Below are 16049 nucleotides of genomic sequence, written 5' to 3'. Positions count from 1 at the left end.
GGATAACTAAGCACTGACTGTTTAAATAATAATGAACTCAAATTCCAGAAGTAGGGTGCATGACTGTACTGAGCCTCCCAGGCAATCAGAGAGCTTCTTCCCTTCCATCAGCTGACTTTATTTCTTGGCATTGTGGCTGAAACATCACAGTAATCCTCACCGTTTATTGACTGCCTTCATGTGGGGCAACGTTGACTTTGCTACAGGCTTATGCAGTCATGTTATGTTCCTAATGTAAAAGTGAGGAACCTGGGGTCCAGAGGCACCAGCTGGCTTTCCAGAGGCTTGAAGACTGTCGACAGGGAACACACTGCTGCAAAGCAGCCCTGCCGAGGGCTTAGCCAGATTTGAGCTGATTTCTAGCATAGTAATAGAGAGATCGAGGCAGGTGCTGCTGCTCAGTACTCCCATCAAATACCCTGGGCTCCATCAACCCCAAGCAGTCATTTAAAAGGAGCTTTTAGCCTTTATCGTCTTTGTTAAAATCTAAATCTGAAGCTCTGGGTATTGAATCCAAGCTACAGTCAGAGAGAAGGAAGGAAGAAGGGCATTGGCTCATGAGGCTGCACCTTTCCCTTGGAAAGAGGGGCCACACCCAGGGAGTCCACTCTTTGTCTCATGGGTCCTCTAGGTCTCCGTGTCCACTGCTGGATTTCAAGCACTTACGCAGTGCCTCTGAAGTGTTTGTCTGTGCATCTGTCCTCTTTGCCTCTGTGAGTGGCGCTCATGTTTTAGGCATCTTGCCATCCCAGGGAACTCTCAAACCACCTCTGACATCGTGATAAATCATAAATGTGATGTTGCACTGAATGTTTTATGAAGCAATCATATTATATTGACATAAGATATTTTGGGAATCCCAAGGAGGAATGACTGTGAAGGAAAAGAACTGTTTTGACTCATTTGCTGCAGTGGCAATAAAAGGATTGTACATCCTGTGAGGAGAAATGCCTTCCACACCTGAGTCACAGAGTGTTCCTAGCTCTACTACACCAGAGACAGAGGGATGGATTGATTTGCCACTTGGCCATGTTGTGACGGAACAAGAGGCCCTCACCAGAACTTTCAGCTTCATCTTGTACTTCTAACCTCTGGTTTTTTGAGAAGTAAATTTTTGTTCTTCATAAATTACTTAGTCTCAGGCATTCTGTTATAGCAACACAAGACAGACTAAGATAGTTTGCAAATTATATCCCAATAAAGCTGTTAAAAATTAAGATGGTATTGTGTAATAATATGACATAATAAATTTAACTCGTATTTATTACCATCATGATGAACATACTATTTGGGACGAATCTGTGCCAAACATTCCATGTGCAACCATATCAGACAGGCCCCATTGGAATGAGAGCAGCTGTGTGAACACAGTGTGTTCTGTAACGTGGAGTGGCTATGAGTTATACAGGACCATCAGAGAAAAAAATATTTAAAATAATGACACTGAGCTACATTCCTTCATATGGCTTTTTGTGATTTTAAATCCATTTTACAGCTTTCGCTCAGGCACATTGATTCTCTTGCAAGCACAAACACAATTGAACTCCACTCTTAAATTTTTGTTGTGGCTGTTATTTATTATTTCACAGAAATCAGAGACATTACAATTTTCCGCTTTGGGAAAATCTGCCTTTCCTACAGGCACAGAGCTATAATCAGATGCCTGCTGCTATTTCTTCTAATTTAGAAAACTATTGCAGTGTGATTTACATTTTATTTTCATCTCTTCTCCACTTGGACTAGATGCAAAATGGAAGCAATTTAAAAGCAGTCAGTAAAAACAGGCCAGCAGGGAGCCCGGCTTTTGCGGCCTCTTGCCTGGTTGCCGACGCAGGTTGGTTCTTAAAGGCCTGCGCCCGGCCTGGGCCTCTCTCTTGGAAATGGCCAGTCTGAGGTGGTAGGTCAGGAATGTGGCCGTTAGGTCCTAACAGTTGGCGGCCGGCAGTGGCCAGAGCAAACCCAGAGCAGCTGACTGACAGGGAAGTGCTTCTCCCCGGGCGAAGGCCGTTTCAGTGGAACCCCAAGGAGATCCCTGCGCGCACCCGACGGCGCCTGTCATTCGGCAACTGCCTGCCGTGACAGTTTTTGGATCTCTCGTGGGGATGGATTCTTAGACGCACGATTTGTGTCACACTTTATGAAATTGTTGAGTCAGGTTATTTTTTCTGGATTGTAGAGATAAATCTGAATTTTTCAATGGCAACCTGAAGGAAGAGCTAGTGAAAAGCTCAGCGTAATTCCAGGCTGTTGTTTTTCAAAGAGCTAGGCAATCCTTGCTATGAGGAAAATCGATTTTGGAGGACCCCACCTTGAAGCAGAGCCCTGCAGCAGGTTCCGCAGCCCCCGGAGTGCCCGGGAGCAGGAGAAGGCCTGGCTCAGGTTTCTGCAGCAGCTCCCTGGAACTGTCCTTGACTGTGCCCATTACTGTGCCTCGCCACTCTAAAGAGGAAGAGGCATCTGAAAAACAGGTAGGCACGTGGTTTGTCCACACCAGGGTGTGCATGTGTGCTCGCGTGTCCTTGTGTTTTCCTAGTCACCTTGATACCTTCCCCCTTACCTCCGGTCAGCCCAATGCTGCTGTGTCTGTTGCCGACTGTTCAACACTGTCTTCTTCCACTGCCACGCTCCTCCCAGGATGCACACTTGCATCCCATGTTGGGAAACGATCTAGTTAAACTACACCATGACATCATAATTTTTTTAACTTTTCGGCTCCAGGCTTTTTGTTTTGTTTTGTTTTTTGGTGGTAATGGGGTCTTAATCCTACCACAGAGCAACATCCCCAACCCTTATTTTTAAATTCTATTTTGAGACAGGGTCTCACCAAGTTGCTGAGGTTGGCCTTGAACTTGCACTCCTCCTGCCTCAGTCTCCCTAGAGGCTGGGATTACGGGTGCGCGCCTGCACCCAGCTAAGACCTTTCATTCCCTGTGCATCCCCCAGCTCTGGGGCTCTCTATGAAGACAATAAGTTCAAGAAAGGGATTTTATGGGGGAGCAGTCGGAGTGGACAGAAAGCAGCTTGCTTCCCACTCTCCCTGGGGCCCGGTGTATCCACTTCCCATTGCTGAGAGTGGGACAGGGGATGGCCGGCCTCCTCGCGGACTCCAGGTCCAGCCTCGTCCTTGGGATTTTATGTGGGCAGCGCTCCGTTCCGCGTCGTCTGTCCATGTCTGTAGCAGGCCACCCCCAGCTTCCTGGGAAGGAGCAATGACTTCCAGTTCACAAGCCGCAGGTTGGCTCAGGCCCCTGTGGTCAGCCCAGCTGACCTCGGCAGGACAACCCCAGGGCGCCCAGCCAGGCTTTCCTTCCTCCTTCCCTGCCGGAACTGGCTCCGCGGCAGCCGGAGGAGTGAGGCAGAGAGCAGGAGCTCGCGAGGCCTTGGACTGAATTTGGAAACGGGGGACTCGGGCCCAGAGGGAAGGCTGGCAAGTCACGTGGCCACAGACTGGACCTGGAAAGGGAGCAGTTGACACCGTCCAGGACGAAAGGAGACTGCAAGCATCCCCCAAGTTCCCAGGGGCCCAATTTACTCCAGGGGATTTTTTAGGAAATCTCCCATCTCCAAATGCCTGGAATTTCAATCGCTGACATCTCAGAGTCACTGTGCTGGGGAAAAGCAAGCTCATGTTTTCCTGAGGCTCAGGCTGTAGGACATGAAGGGACAGGTGCACTGGGAGCCCCAAGGGACATGGAAGGGACAGGCGCACGGGGAGCCTGGAATCTGGCTTCTCCCTCTGAAAACCCTGTGCCCCGACCTCCTGCAGAAAGGCCCCCTTTCCTGTGTCACCATGATAGTGATAGTTTCCTCTTGGGATGAATGATTTGTCGGTAGACGCCATCCGTGGTCCCGGAGGTGGACTCTGTCTGCCAGGTTCAGTCGATACGCTCCATTCAAACGTGGAGTTCTACGTGTGCGTTCAGTCCTCACGGTCCGTCATCAGACTCCATGTCCTTCCCAACTTAAAACCCGCAGCCAGTGTCGGCTGCAGTCCTGCTCTGCCCGCTGTTCAGGACCCCACAGCTTCTACACCAGACCAGATACTGCCTGGGGCACCCTCTGCCAGGCAGTTGCCCAGGGGGTCTCCCGGGAGCCTGGCATCCTGCCCTGCACCTGGCCCTTGTGCCCTCGAGTGGGGACAGTCAGAAAGGCAGGACGCCAGCCCTGCAGGCAGCACCTCGCATGGAGAAGGAGATTGACGCATCCGAGAGAGGCACCGGCCGACTCCGTATTGCAGAGGATCATCAGCAAAGGGGACTGTCCTGAAGAATCCGAGTCATGGATTGGATATTGGAAAGAAAGACATCCAGGGAGCTTCAATTCTGGTATTAATCCTCTACGACCCAGGAAAATCTCCAGATATGAAGATACTGGTGCGCACAATTTATAATGAGAGACGGTGGTGAAGGCGTGACCGATTCCTGGGTTCAGACCTCTGTTTACACAGGTGAGTGCTCACCTGGACTCTGGTTTACACGGTGCTGTCCATTTTCCCAAAACCCCTTATATTGTACCTATTTTACGTTTTCCTCACAAAGATCGGATGAGGAGTGAGTTGCATCTACTAACTTTTGTTATCAGTCTGAGGTCACCATGGATTTGCCTGGAAGTCCTAGTGCAGGGGGTGAGGGGCGCCGTCCTCAGGTGCAGCCACCCTTCGACCTTCTGATCTCGCAGGTGACCCCAGGAGAAGGGCGGGCCCTGGGCCAAGAACACTTGTTTATGTGGCTGCAGGTGCCTGTCATGGCTGGCACTGCAGGGGAGCCGTGGTGACATGTGGCATGGTGACATTTGGTCAACGGTGGCCCTTGTGCTGTCATGGTCCCTCCAGGTCACACCACCCCATGATGCCGGCTGCTTTTGCTAGTGTGAGCATGTGGGCAGTTTGCACAACGCACATCGTCCGCGGATGCGCCTCTTGGATGGGACCCTGGAGTTAATTAAGCCAGGTGCTACCTGGGCAACTGCACCTGGCCCTTTGCTTCTCCTGTGTTGGACCTCACGCGGGGACCTTTGCACTGATCTCTAGGTGGGCACGATTTGCACACATTGCCCCTTGTACATTTTGCTGTTTTATCTGACTGGATTTGGAACTTGCTACTTCTAATGTGATAATTCGTCACTACTTCAAGTTGCATTCAAAATAAAAACAGGGCTGCCTGGAGATAAAAAGCAAACATTCTCAATTCTGCAGTGAGGGAGCAGAACTCGAAAACGTTACCTTGATTCCATTTTAAAACAAATGAGGCAGTAAAAGTAAGGCGGTCCCTTTACCTTTGGCAGGTTGTTTACAAACCGTCAACCTTGAAGTCTTCTGATATGGCCTTTGAAGGGCAGCAGTAAGTAGGCCTCTGGCTGAAGAACAAAGCCTACGTCTTCAGGGGAAAATCTCCATAAAGGGAACGACTGAATGAGCTCAGTGATTAATAAGGACTCCCTGGAGTGACAGCATGTATCCAGTATCACTCATCTCAAGCACGTCGTGCGGAAAGAGGAGCCAGAGAAAGTCGCAGAATTCAGTGTGACCTTAACTAACCAGATTCACATTCTGGAATTTAGACCCAAAGGAAGCTAAGGGACAGCGTTTTTCTTCCCAGTGGAAGTGTGACTGACACCTGTGAAACAGCAGAGCCGGTGCTGGTCTCAGGGCTTTGCATGCACTCATTCACTTTATCCTCACAGAAATTTTGTGACTCAGAAACTATTGCCTCTCCGTTTTGCAGATGAGAGAGTGAGCACACAGGAAGCCTAGCCGTGGTCCCATGGCCACATGCAGAGGGGCCAGGGTGCAACCCCCGATGGTCCAGACTTCAGGTGTTGAGGCCACGCTCCTGTGTGTCAGCTTTCCATTGCTGTGACAAAATACCCCAGAAAAGCAACTTGGAGGAGAAAAGGTTTATCCTGACTGATGGTTCCAGAGGTTTCAGTCCATGCTTGGCAGTTACGCTGCTCGGGGCCTGTAGAGAGGCAGAACAGCCTGGTGGAAGGGCTTGGCAGAGCAGAGCTGCTTGCTTCGTGGCAACAGGGGAGGAGGGGGGGATGAGACAAACCCTTCCAGGGCATGACCCACATGGCTCGCTTCCTCTAACTAAGCCCCACTCCTTCAGTTTCCACCCCTCCCCGTGGTCCATTCGATTATGAAGTCATACATAGATTAATCTGCTGACGAGGCCAGAGCCCGCTTGAGCCAACCACCTCCCACAGGCCTCACTCTGGACATGACGTACTGGGGACCAGGCCTTCAGCACAGGCGCCTCTGGAGACACACAGATCAAACCACAGCAGCGCTGCCTCTGCCTCCGAGTTAATCCAGGCTCTGACTTGGAGACCGCAGGGTGGCTTCTGCCTGCCTCCTGTAAACTGCGATCGAAAACACAGGTGAAGTACCGAAGGCCTCCAGGGAGGCACTGGCCTGGGCAGCAGGCGGGTGACCGCGGGCGGGAGGCGCAGAAGGCAGCGTGGTGTCTCCGAGGAGCACAGCCGGCCGTGCAGCTCTCCCCCGCTCGCCGGGTCCTGCGACAGCCAGAGCCGAGGCAGAGAGCCACTCGCGCCGTCTGAGGAGTCAGGAGGGGGAACTGATGGAGAGAGGCTCGGAATGCAGACCTCAGGAAGGGAGCCCCAGGGGGCGGCTGCTGCCTGGACCGCCCCTGTGGGTGGTGAAGACCCGGCCCTGAAAGACTGAGGCAGTGCCCAGAGGGTTCTGGAGCCCCAGTTAGGGCTCGTGTGCAGCCCAGCTGGAGGGACTTGGAAGCATGTTTCGCTCTTCACCCGATGCCAGGAGGGTCCTGCCAGAGGGGTGGAGGGCACGTCCCAAGATAGATACTTGTCCTGCCCTCACATGAATGGCAAAGAGGTAGACCTGCTCTGACAAAATCCCAAACCAAACCCACACAATGAGGTCTTCCCAGAGAACAGGCGGGACCTGGAGGCCAGCAGTGGGTGCAGAGGTGGAGAGCAATGGCAGACATCAGGGTGCATCAGTCAGCGTCCGCCACTGTGACCCACACCTGGGACAATCTGCTCGCAAAGACAAGAGGCTGTCTTGGCTCAGGGTTGGAGAGGTGTCGGAGTCCCCGACCGATGGGATCTTTTGCTTCCAGCCCTGTGGTGAGCAGTGCCTCGTGGCAGGAACACGTGGTGCAGCTCACGGTGGAGCCTGAGCCTCCCTTCCTCGTGGCCAGGAAGTGAGCAAGGTCAGGTTCCACAACCCCTTCAAGGGTGCACCCCCAGTGACCCGAAGGCCACCACCCTCTAGGCCCTGCCTGGGAAAGGCTCCACCGCCTCCCAACGGCACCGCTCAGGGGAACATTCCAGATCCCAACCGTAGCAAGGAGTTTGCAGAGTTCACGCAGGAGGACCTGCTCGACGTGACCTCCTGGCCTCCATCCAGGAGATGGGTGGACACCAAGTGGAGCTCACAGAGAATTTTACTCTACTTTGGGTTTTGAACCCAAAGCCTGGATCTGCTGAGTAACTACCTGAGAGGAAATGGATTTTTATTTTCTTATTTATTTTCTAATTTTTTCTGTAGTTGTAGCTGGACAGCGTGCCTTTATTTTATTTTCTTATTTTTGCATGCGGTGCTAAGGATGGAACCCAGTGCCTCACACATGCTAGACAAGTGTTCCGAGTCCCAGCTCAGTCCTGGAAATGGACTTTGAAATCAAAAGAAGCCAACTGTCCTTGAACAGGTGGGATTAAGTGGGACTGCAGAGCTAAATAAAGTTCTCTTCCAAGAAGAGAGTCACATGCTCGCACATCTAAGAATCCACACGGGAACTCATTTGCAGAACCAGGATTCACAGGGACCTCAGCCCGTCTTGCCCTCCCCAACAGACGGTCCCCTCAATGATTGGGTACCACTGCCCCAAGCGCCAGCCAAGGGCACGCTCCTCTTTAAGCGCCTCTCTTCAGATAAACAGAGCCCATTTCCCACTGGAAACCTCTCCACTCATTAAGCAGTTTATACTTGACGTGTTGTGACTGCCAAGCAGGACATTGATTCCTGAGGTCCTTGTTCCTCGAAGAAGTAGATAATTAAGTTTAAAATATTAGTCTCACAATGGAGTGTGACTATCTTCCTCCCGTGTTTTTTTGAGTTCTAGACCTTCTCTTAACCTCTGAGAAGCAGCACGGGCTCTGTCACCACAGGCCAAAGGTGAGGGTGCAGGAGAGACAGGAGCTGGTACTGCAGAGGAAGGAGCTGGTTCCCGGGCACAGCAGGACGAGGGGTCCCCATGTGGCTTCTTATTTACCATGCAAACGCAAAGGAGGAAAATCAGATCCGCGCTCCCCTCCCCGGCACCAGGCTTGGGTGGGTGAGAAGGGACTCCGCCAGCAGTTTTCTTCCCAGCAGACTTCCCTGGAGCCCCTCAGGCCAGCTGAATGCCCTCCCTGCCTCTGGCGACACTGCATTAAGGTGGCCCATCTGCTTCTTTCCTAGCCACTGGAGAGGTGAACTCTTAAGGTAGAAGTTTTTAGTTTTAAACCCTTTGGGAGGAATTCAGGTGCCTTGCACACCCAAAAAAAAAGAAAAAAAAAGTGGAGTAAGAGCTTCATAAATGAGAACTGAGTAGGAGGAAAGAAGGGAGGGAGGAAGATGGACGGGAGGAGAGGAGGAGAGGAGGAGCGGTGAGGGGGCAGGAAGGAGGAGGAAACAGCAGAGGGCCACAGGGGACACTGACTGGGAATTCTCTTAACAGATTTCCACTCCTAACTTCATCAACCGGAAGTGAACAAGTCCCTTCCCTCCAGTTTCCCCGACACTACATCTTTAGCAGGGAGGCTACTCCGGGCTCTGGATGGTGGAGGTCAATGCCTGCCCGTCCTGTGACCTTGCAGGAGAAGGCGGCTTTCTCAGGTGACGTCAGCACGCAGGTGGCGCAGAGCTGCAGGTGATCTGGCCTGCTAAATATAGAGTGACACTTTCAGAAATGCAACCTGGCTGCTCCGAGTCCGAAGAGACCTGCTGGTCACCGGCAAGGGCGAAGGACGCACTTTCTCTGCCCCGCGGGAGGAGGCGGGACCTGGGTGGAATTCGTAGCCCACCGTGGTAAATTAGCACAGCTAATGACACGCAGGTGGCTACTGGCAGAACCCTGCTGTGCTGTGTAAGCAGGCTGCTCTTCCAAGGGGCAGCCCCAGGCCCAGGAGCCAACCTGGTGGTACCAATGAGGCCTGGGTCGGCTGCTGGGCAGCACTGTCACCCTGAGGAGGGTGTCTGTGCAGGAGTGGAGAAAGGTCCCCTCAGTGAGGGGCCCTGACACAAAACCCAGAGCCTGGTGAAGACAGGGCCCACCGGCCGGACGGCACTGAGCCTCTGGGAGCCAGAAAAGCAGACCTCGACGCGGAAGCCGCTCTGGTCCAGGAAGGACCCCTCGGCCTGGCCGGGAAGGAGTGGCTGAAGGTGGGGCGTGATAGGGAGCTGTCTCTACACTTGACAGCTTTCACCTGCTGGCCTGTCATGTGACTCTTCCTCCCAGAGCTGCAGAAAATTGGTTGCTGAGTCGGACAAGGGGGTGAACCTGCTCCAGCATTTCTGCGGTGCCCTGGTCATGGGGATGAGGGAGCAGCCTGACGGGGAGTTGCGCCGTGTCCAGGCACCTTCACCAGCCGCAGCAGTCAGCTCCTCGTGACCAGAACGCTGTGACCAGAACGCCTGACGTCAGCAGCTTGAGAGGCGAGATCTGTTCCGGCTCCGGCTTCAGAGGTTTCAGTGCCTGCTCAGCGGACCCCACTGCTTAGGCCCGTAGCAGGCAGAGGCGCCATGGCAGAGGGCAGAGCAGAGGAAGGCTGTTCCTGGGAGGTGGGGCGCTGGGGACCAGATACTGTCCCCATGAGTCCACCCCAGGACCACTCCCTCAATGCGCCCCACCTCCCACAGTCTCCACCACCTACCAGTCATCCACCGAATCATGAATCCCTCAGTGGATTAAACCCGGACAAGAGTAGAGCCTGCTGACCCACTCGCCTCCCAAAGCCCCAGGTCTCAGCGTCTCCTCATCGGAGACCACGCCCTGAGCACATGAGCCTTCAGGGAACAACTCACACCCAGACCCTGACGCCAAGACAGACAGCGTGCTTGTCTTCAAAACAGAAAAGAGGCCACCTGCCTCTACACTGTCCCAGACAGAAGCGTGCGCGACGCCCGCACAGACACATCCCGCTAAGACGAGCGAGTTGACAGAGAAACGACAGGCAGATTCCAGCTGTGGTGTGAGTTCATAAACCTTGAGATTCAAGTCCATCTCCGGTCCTCATTACCAGGTGACACTGGACCAGGTGCCCAGTTTCTATGGCTCACCTGAAAGGTAATGAGGACTGTGGCCATCCCCAGGGTCATTCACACGGTTAGGAAAGTTGATAACATGCCAATGCTGAACGCGCAGCGGGCACTTGATCAGTGGGGGACAAACAGCAGTTCTGGATGCAGAGCTCAGAGGACAATTTATAGGCCTTACTTGTGCAGGGTTGTACAGACAGGAAAGATGAGAGAGAAGTAGCATTTCCTGCATTCACCCAGGACCAGAGGCCAGGCCAGCTGTCCAGGACAGCCCCAGCCTCCCTGGGGCCAGCACCCTCAGATCCTGCAGGGTGCACCTGGCCTGGGTGCACAGAACAGCTTGCTGCCTGTGCTCAAGGGTAACTCCGTGCTACCGTGGTTCCTGCCTCCAAGGGAACTTCAAGGAGGGTCTGAGGATGCCATAGCTCAGGTGTGACGGGGTTTGACGAATGCCCAGGAGGGACGGGTAGGAGCCTGTAGGCTGCAGATTCGGGCCGGATGTCAGAATGTGTCAAGCTTCCATGAACCAGTCCCAGGTGCTGCCCTTGAGGCCCCAGGTTGCCTGGTGACCACAGTGCTAGAGTCAGCTGTGCAGAGTCCCTTGGCCAGCATGGTGTGACTGACGTGTTCAGCTTGGCACCGCAGGGTGGACAGCACAGAAAGGGTCAGGTCCTGTGCAAGAGGAGCTGCCCCTTCACCCTTAGCTCTGTGACTTCCAGAACAAAGATCCCATCAAACGAGGGCGTTAAGGATCCCTCCTGGCAGGAGTTTCCTTTTACGGTTGGAACAGCGTCTGGAGAACCAGGATAAGGAGCGCAGTCGCAGGACCAAATAGGGTTCCCAAGTTGGGAGTCCAAGGACGTCCATTCATCCACTCAGCCCATGCTTGTCCAGTGCGGACTGCTGGGGGCGCTGCTGTGGTGTGCAGGGGGCTCAGATTTTCTCTGGTCAGACACTGAGCATCTAAAAACAGTCCCAAATAAAGGCACAGCTCTGCAGGGGTTCCAGTTCACTGGCCGAGGACCCTGCGCGTCCGTGGTGAGCGTGCCTCTGGGGAAAGGCGGCGTGGAAGCAGTTCTAGGCACGGAGTTTCCACTTCCAGAGCCAGTCTGCTTAGAAACAAGCGTGCGCCCTGCCGCGAGCAGGCACCCTGGCGAGCCTGGCCTGGCCACTGGCGGGGCCACGTCTGAGCCAGCGATTCTGTTGCCCAGGCGGTGTCTCCGGCCACAGCGCCAGAGTCTGCTCACGTTGTCCTTCAGAAAGGACCAGAGAGAAGAGGGGAGGGTCACCAACGGCGTCCAGGAACAGAACCAACAACTCACGTCTCTCAAAGGAGGCCGATAAGAAAATGGACAGACAGGGTGTAAACTGGGATATTTACAAAACATATATTTTAAAAAAGACTCCTGCCCAGAATATATGATATGTGATCTCGTGTAATATGATTTAATGTAATGTGATAGGAGGTAAATATTTTTGAAACTCTTTCAATTCAACAATAAGAATTTCTGAGTGGAAAAGTAGATGCTTCACCAAAGAAGACCCACAGCGGACCAACGAGAGCACGCAGAGATGTCGGCGCATCTCAGAAGGGTTATTCCAAGAGAAAGAAGCCAGACGGCTCCATGTATACCAGATACTGGAAAAGCAAAATAATAGGAACAGAAAAACAGATGAATCAGAACACGGACAATGAGGCTATGAGTGAATGCTCTATTTTAATTGAGATGGCCAAAATCCATCAAATTATAAACTTGAAAATGGTGAGTTTTATTGTAAGTTATACCTCACATAGCAAAATTTAAAAACGAAGACATCATGAACATGTATAAATGTCATGACTACAACACGTTGTCAGCATTTCACAACATGGTACGTACGATATAAATGCCACTAAAGATTTCTTATCTATATCGATATCTTCTCTGCATTCTTTAGAACAGTGTTACTGGTTTTCTTGTCCAGGCTACTATGATAAAATATCACAGACCGGGTGCCTTATAAACAGCATACATTTCTTTTTCCACATTTTTTATTGGGATGTTATAGTTGTACGTAATGCTGAATTTGTTGCCACACATTTGTGCATGCACACGATATGACAACGACATTTGGCCAGTATCACTCTGCAGCACCTCCTGCTCCCCCTTCTCCCTCCCTCTCTTCCCTCTCCTCTACTGGGCTCCCAGTGATTTCCATGAGATCCACCCATGTTTCTTTTCCTTTTTCCTCTCTAGCTCCCACATATGAGAGAAAACACAGGACCCTTAACCTTCTGAGTTGAACTTATTTTGCTTAACATCATGGTCTCTAGTTCCATCCATTTCCTGTAAATGCCATCATTTCATTTTTCTTTAAGACTGAATAAAAAACCATTGTATACAGGTATCACATTTTCTTTCTCCATTCATCCATTGATGGATACCTAGGCTGGTTCCATACTTTGGCTATTGTGGATTGTGCTGCTATAATAAACACGGATATGTGTTTATCACTGTAAGTAAGATGACTTTACTGCTTCAGGGCAAATACCAAAGAGTGGTCTATTGGGGTTGCACGGATATTCATGTTGAACAGTTTCAGCCTATACAATATCCTTCACAAATCAAGGGTGATTTCAAAAGGTAAATACAAAAAGGATTTGTAGAGTTTACTTTGTTTTTAGCATACGAAATTACTTACTAAGCAGATGATAGAATTTCTTTTCAGTGCCCTTCATTGCATGAAAAAAACAGAGTAACCTTTACAGAGGAATTCAGAAATAGTAGGAGGTAGTTAACTATTGTGAAATTGATGCAATGAATTACAAATGAATGCAATCAAGCATAATTTGGATGCTTTGAGAGAAAGGTATTCAATAATCAAAATGGATAATAGTGCTCCTTAAAGCAAAGCTTCTTAAAAATGAGCTTCCAAGTGCTTGAGCAGAATAAAATGGTAATGTTATTGAGAGTAATATATTATTTGGTTACCAGAATTCTACACCAGTGGTCTGATTCTGGGGGGGTCCAACAAAACAGGTCTGACCTCTCACCTCCCAAATCCAGATGGAAAGGTATGGATGAGTGACAGGAAAGGACCTCTAATCAGTGTGGCCGTGCTGGGACAGAGAGGGGACCTGTGTCCTTAGCCCTGTCTTTGCTGGGCTGACAGTGACTTTGAGGCTTATAGAAAGGGGAACGAGGGCAATGGTGGGAGTCTGCACAGCGGAAGGGACTGCACAGCTGCCCAAGCAGGTGATCTTGGCAGGACAGGGTCCCTCCATCACTGTCTCAGGATTACTCGGGTGGGTCCTCTGTCACCGTCTCAGGATTGCCTGGGCATGGTCTGACCGTCACAAGAAAGTTGCTGTTGTCCTGGATATGGTTTAGAATCTTGTCAAAACATGTTTGCACATCAGACCTGTTGTTCCTGGAACCAAGGTGACTGCGGAGGAGAACAGAGAAGGAGGGGAGAAAAGTGAGCCAGAGAGACATGATGGAGTGAAGACGGAGCCAGGTCAGCACCGGGCACTGCTCATTCTGGGACAGTTACAGAGGGGAGAACGTTGGAACAGAACGACTGACAGCCAGTTGTCTTGTTCTGTCTTTGTGTGTTTCCCAGGAGCAGAGATGAGACTGAAGGTGTGGGTCATGGTGACCAAGGACAGGGCTCTGTGGCAGGCAGGCTGGTGACCCTCGCTGGATTTCCCTGAGAAGTGCACTTCTCTCCTCACTGGACTTTATTTTTCTCATCTATAAAATGAGAAGATAAGAGTGTCCATTTTCAAGGCCTGTTGTGAAACAGGAGCAAGACAAAATTATTAAAGAAATTCCATAACAAAATGCCCAGCAGGGAGTCAGTGCTCCTAACCTTGGTGACTGGTAAATTCAGAAGGAAATCAAAATGAACAATAGGATTGAGTTCCTGGAACCCCTCAGAGCCAGCATGAAGCAAGGGCCCGGGCACTGTCCACGTTTTGTTCTTCAGTTTGCACTGAACAGACGCCCTTTATTATGGACCAGGAAGCCAAGCCAGGCCGGACCAGTGACTCACCACGTCCAGGCTTGTTACAGCCGAGGTCCAGACTCGTTTGCGATTCCATCTGTACCTCTCACCAGGAAGCATGAGGTAGGCAGTCTCACAGGGCCGTGCCCTTGGGGGTTCAATGGTGCTAGTGCCCAGTAAAGGGAGGAGCTGGCGTGCGGGCCTCTGCCCTGGCGGGCCTGCAGGCGTCCCGCCTGTTTCCCCAGGTCTCACGGGACTCGATGGTGCGGCAGGACGGATGAGATCCTGGAACAGGGCGGAACCCAGTCTGCACCCGGACTGGAACCTGGAGGGGTTCCGCTGAGTTGGTTGGCCTTCCTGGCAACCAGTGGCGCCATCCTAGCTATCCAGGGGCCACCAGGAGACAGCGCTGCAAGGCCACGTCTCACCTGGGAAGGCCCAGAGCCAGAGGAGGAGCAGACTTCCTCCGCACCTGCCAGGACGCGGGTCAAGCTCAGACCACTGCCCCTCGGTGCGCCTCCCACCCCAGAGCAGACGCCAAGACTGCGGCAAGTTCACGGCTGACCGAGCCTGAGAAGCCTCAGCTGCCTGGCGAGGTGCCCAGACATCTTGCATAGGCTGTGAGCATTCCGGAAGGGGACCAAGAGATGGCTTTGGCAAGCAGGCAGCACCGTTGGTTCCGGGGACCCCGTGCCCCTGTGCGGCTGTCCGCAGGTCACTTTCGTTGCTTCTTCACTCTTGCTTGCATTTTCCAAATTTTCAACAATAAAAACAGTGAATACTATAAAGAGGAAAAAAATCTATAAAACAGAAGAATAGCCAGTACTATGGTTCATCCTTGCAAAGACCTTGTGGCAATTATGAAGAATGCAAACAAGCTCCAGAATATAGCTTTAGATGGTGACTTCAGAGCTATGGAATAATAATTAACTTCAAAATAAATATTTATCCTTACACACACATACAAATATATACCAAGGCATAATGCATCCATACACATAATGAAATCTATTCTTATGTACATATGAATATGCTCACAAATATCTATCTGATCCTTATGTGTTTATTTATTCATATATTTAAGCCAGTGGCACATGCCCATAGTACCTGCTATTCTGGAGACTGAGGCAGGAGGATCACTTGAGCCTAGAGGTTCAGAGTCAGCCTGGATCACATAGAAAGGCCCCCTATAAAAAAAAAAAAAAAATAGGAGCGGAGGCTGTGACTCAGTGGTAGAGTGTGTGCTTGGTATGCACAGGCCCTGGGTTCAATCCCCAGCACCCCCTCGAAATATATACTCACACAGTTGTGTATGATACTCATATACAGTACACATACTCATATTCATGTGTAAGAGCATGTGAATATATATAATACATACACAGCTTTGATACATACTTTAAGATTAATAATTTTGGGTGGTGAGTGAAGTCAGGAGAGCTAGGGTATAGAGAATGACCTGTTTTCCCTGCAGACCCTTCTGCAGGCTGAGTCTTACAGTTTATGCAAATGCGCTCACCACCAGGTTTTCTTGTGGTCGGTGGCAGGGGCTAGGCAAATTTACCAAGTGGAAAATCTATACCTTGTTTAGTTTGTGGACCTCAAAGGGGCTTAGCGTGAACATATTTTGTAATTAAAAGGTAGTGTTAAATCCAGTCAAATTTGGCCCTAGTGAGCATCCATACTAGCACGCTCAAGTCCTAGCCTGGCTAACTGCAGACTGGCTCAGTAGGTAAGCCAACAGGAAATCTACCTGAGGCCTTTGTCTTTGTGACAAAGC

General features: G+C 51.2%; 1 non-coding gene across 1 annotated transcript; it reads left to right on the top strand.

The window, feature by feature from the left end:
* The first annotated feature begins 15483 nt into the window (after positions 1-15483).
* Trnat-ggu (transfer RNA threonine (anticodon GGU)) lies at positions 15484-15555 on the top strand. Its single transcript has one exon. It is a non-coding gene; the product is annotated as a tRNA-Thr (tRNA).
* The last annotated feature ends 494 nt before the right edge of the window (positions 15556-16049 follow it).

This window comes from Sciurus carolinensis, chromosome 12 (assembly GCF_902686445.1).
Source record: "Sciurus carolinensis chromosome 12, mSciCar1.2, whole genome shotgun sequence".
NCBI lineage: Eukaryota > Metazoa > Chordata > Mammalia > Rodentia > Sciuridae > Sciurus > Sciurus carolinensis.
This window is presented reverse-complemented; position numbering and strand designations above follow the sequence as displayed.